The sequence below is a fragment of the Ammospiza caudacuta genome, chromosome 6, assembly GCF_027887145.1.
Source record: "Ammospiza caudacuta isolate bAmmCau1 chromosome 6, bAmmCau1.pri, whole genome shotgun sequence".
Taxonomy (NCBI): Eukaryota; Metazoa; Chordata; class Aves; order Passeriformes; family Passerellidae; genus Ammospiza; species Ammospiza caudacuta.
In genome coordinates this window covers 141,751-145,702 of record NC_080598.1, presented here as the reverse complement: position 1 = coordinate 145,702, position 3,952 = coordinate 141,751, and the positions used below count along the sequence as shown (strand labels likewise).

General features: G+C 41.7%; 1 long non-coding RNA gene across 1 annotated transcript; it reads left to right on the top strand.

The window, feature by feature from the left end:
* Positions 1-212: 212 nt before the first annotated feature.
* LOC131559376 (uncharacterized) lies at positions 213-3,747 on the top strand. The gene is made up of 5 exons (XR_009274868.1): positions 213-373; positions 998-1,061; positions 1,759-1,834; positions 2,602-2,719; positions 3,492-3,747. It is a non-coding gene; the product is annotated as an uncharacterized LOC131559376 (long non-coding RNA).
* The last annotated feature ends 205 nt before the right edge of the window (positions 3,748-3,952 follow it).

Sequence of the window (3,952 nt, the reverse complement as noted above, 5' to 3'; positions counted from 1 at the left end):
CCGAGACTCCAACTCCCGGCAGGCCCTGCTGCCGGCGCGGCGTGTGACGCAACGGCTATCGCGGCACATGAGTGGCTACCAGCCCGAGACTCCAACTCCCGGCAGGCCCTGCTGCCGGCGCGACGTGTGCCGCAACGGCCGACGCTGCCCGGCATTTTTCTCTAAATCGGCAGTAAATACAGCTGAGTAAAATTAGCTTGGTTTTCTTCCTTCTTTTTTAACTGAATTGTTTTTATTAAAAATACTATTTGAATATGTAGAAAAAGTGGGGATGTCCTGTACTATATCCTAGCTTTTCTTGTTTATAGGGTGCTCAGAAAACATGCGTCCCTTAGAGTCCCTCAGAAAGGTTCTCAGTGCGATCTCTACCAAGGTATGTATTTACTAATAAGTGATCCCTTTAGATATTTGCCTGTGTACCTTTTCCTGTAATTCAGAGCTTGCGTTCTGTGGGTTTTATGATAAACCTGTAAAATATGTAAGAATGCTTTTGCAAGTCTGAATCGTTGAAGGCAGCAGTAAGTGGATTTAGAGCCTGTTCTTGACCAGACAACGGGAAAAAGTGTGACTTTGATGCTGAACTTGTTTTTTTCATTTTTCATTTGACTTGTCTGGAATGATTTAGGAATAGAGAGAGCTAGAAAAAGAGAGAAATAGAATTGATTATTGAGCACTCCTCAAATGCTCACCACGATTCAGTGTAGAGCCGAAGTGAAGGGTGATGGAACAGAGCTCTGTGCTTTAGAAGGAAATAAATTTAAACCTGACCTCCGCACAGAGTCTCACTAACTTCTTTTGTTTTAAAATACAAAATATTATTAGGAAGTGTTGGAAGTTAGTGTTTTGGGAAAGAAACGGCAGTTCCACAGAACATTCCATTTAACAGAGGCTCTGGGAACGATTCATGTTGTAACTGCTGTCACTGCAATCAGTTGGTGGTTCAGCCTTGAAATGTGCACTTGCCCTTCTATAAAGCACTGTTTTGTTTGCCTTTCAGTGCTATGAGTCTTGATAAATTGGAGAAGAGCCCAAGAGAAATTTTTCATCCCTTGATATAAAAGGTAGGAAGTGACTTTTTTTGGTTTGGTTCTTTTTCTTTATTATTTCCTGGAAATAAAAGTAATTAAGTATAGGTACTACTGGTTTGTTTCTTCCAGTAGCAGATGATAACAATAGCAGTAGTAATAGTAAAAATAATAATAGAAATAATAATAATAGCAATGTAATACTACTTAAACTGTCTTTATCCATTGAACTGGCCATTTCAAATCAAAACTTCTAAACACAAATCAAACCATCATCCTCGTAGAATCTTTCACAGCAGTGGGCTATAGATCCTGGTTTTGTTGACAGGATTTATTGGTTCTGGAATAGCAAGAGGGAAGTACAAGCCTAACTACTTCTAGCTCACAGACCCATCCAGTGAATACTGCTTTGTGTTTTGGTGGGCTTGTGATGACTTTGAAATCAATTGCTCATTCCAGTAAAAAAAATTAATGTTTTTTTGAACCTGACAGCAGAAATAACTTTAGGCACCAACTTAATAATAACAGATCACCAATTTAAGTTCATAATTTTATGCTGTACTATCAAAGTTTAAAGGTAAATTTTTACTTATTAGGAGATGGTATAAAGTGTATGTTCCAATGTGTTGGATGTACGCAAAGGTACATACGTACCCGAAAGTCCTTAGAGGAAACAAATTTTTACGTCTGCTGTTTGATTGTTTATCATACAATATTTGGTTTTATTTCCCAGGGATCGGTGAATTTTAACTTTGGAGTCCTCTGTGCTAAGGATGCTCAGCCTACAGATGATGAAATGTTCAGTAATGGTGAGTTTTTCACCTTCTCTTTAATTGCTATGCTGATCTGAATAAGAAAAAAACAAAAGCAAGAGAAAAAAAAAGGATGGTTTATTATTTTTTACGCTGTTATGTTTGTTTCCTCAGTATTTGCTGCAGCTCTGCGAACCCAAGCTTTGGGTTCCTTCTGTCCCACTGGGAGTTGCCCAGTTTGGTTGCATCTGGTGAAATTCACCCTGAGACCTTACAGAGCTAGCTCAAACTACGTGAGAGCCATTTGCAGTTCTCTCCAGACACCTGGAGAATGGGTGATGTTTCTGAGGGTCTGGCAAGTATACTTGTATCAAAACTCAGTCTGTGAAATTTCTGGGGAAAACCCTTCTGTGTCCTGAAGGGTTCAAACTCTGGTGAGGATCCAGTTATCAGGTGCTCACCTGGATGGTTCCAGCTCTTAAAGTGAACACTTGTACTCTTACCCTGTAGTTTACATCTATTGTATTTTTGTTATTTTGCAAGATTTTACGGCTTTGCAAAATATTGTGCATTTCACTCTTTGGAACCTCTCAGATCGTTCTTTGGTGCAGCACCACCTCATGGGACACTTGGCTGCCGTCCTGAAGGGGTTGGTCGCTAGAATTGTAAATCCTGGAGAGTTTGTAAGTCTTCTGTCCCCAGGGAGGTATCATGCTTTGTTTACTTTTGTTCTGTTTGTTAGGCGCTGCTTCTCATTGGAAGTATGAATTTCAAACTACCCTGTTCTTATTTTAACTGTTTTCCTGGTTCTCTCCCTACGGCAGGGAAAGACTCTCGTATCCTTGTCGTCGGGCTCGGTGCTGTCCAAGAAGATGCAGAGACTAAAAAAATCATAAGAAGCAAAATATGACTGCAGGGAAAACAAGCTGGAGAGAACAAAAGGTGATATTGTTATCCTTACCCTGTATTAGAAACATCCGCTGTGCTTTGATGCTGGCAGCTGCCAGGGGCTTGTTAGCTCTTTGTAGGCAGGTGTAGGTGTTCACTTGTAGGTTTTTTCTCTGGACAAGTCAATTCAAACTTTGCTAAGCTTATATTTGCAAATTACTCTCTAGCACAGTCCAGCATGACATTTTTGAATGTTGTAAAAATACCATGTTACTTGGAAATTGCTAATGATGAGAAGCTTTAGGGAAAAATAAGATGTCAGGGTTGGGAGATGTGAGAAGAATTTTGAGGGGATGTTAGACTGAAATAAAGCACACTTGAAGCTGGACTGGCACGCTGGCAGATCCCCTATTAAACAGTAGTGCTGAGATTAGCCTGGGGGTTGCCCATTGTTTCTGTAGAAATAAATGTTTTCTGGTCTTCAGAGGTAAGCTGCTTTGAAAAGCTGGAAGGCACAGCATAGTGACAATCCGTGTGCTTCGCATTAAAAATAGATTTCAGAAGGGTCCTAGGCTTTTGTCTTTTCCTAGAAGTCGATGTAATCCTATTGAGGTGTTTTTAATTCTGTGCTGCCATGTCATCGATCAGGGCCCTGTCGTACTAATCATCATACAGATGCAAAACAAAAAATCAGACCCTGTCCCGACCACTTAGAGCCCAGAACACGATTTCCTCAGGCTGCCATTTGTGTGCCATCGGTACTCACCATGGAAGCGAGCTGGGGATTGTTGCACCCGTTGGGAACAAACCGCTTCTCGTCACACAGAAATGGAATTGGGACGACGCCTCAGCCAGCCTCTCTCTCCTGAATCTGCAGCAGAGCAGTTCCAGTCCATGCGGGCAATCCAGTTCCTGACGATCTGAGCGCACGGAGCAGCGCTCAGCTGCTGTGGGGGGCTCAGGGAGGGCAGAGTGTGCATTGTCATCTTCCTGAACCTACAGACGCGAATCAAAGTGAGAAGCCACAGGGTGGAAATCAGTCGCATATATGCTAAATAAAACTTGCAGGTTTTTTTTAAGAATTGTTTTTGCTTGTTCTTTGTTGTGCTTCTGTGCTTAGAAAACCTCCCTTTACAATCAGTTCAATTCATCAATTGAACCTTTGTTTGCAGACTCTCACTGAGCAGAATTTGTTGCAGACTCAGTGCACGCTGTGCAGTCCTCCCGGGAGTGTGAGGAGCTCATGTGTGCTACTTTTTGCTTTAGGACGCTCTGAGGTATTTATTC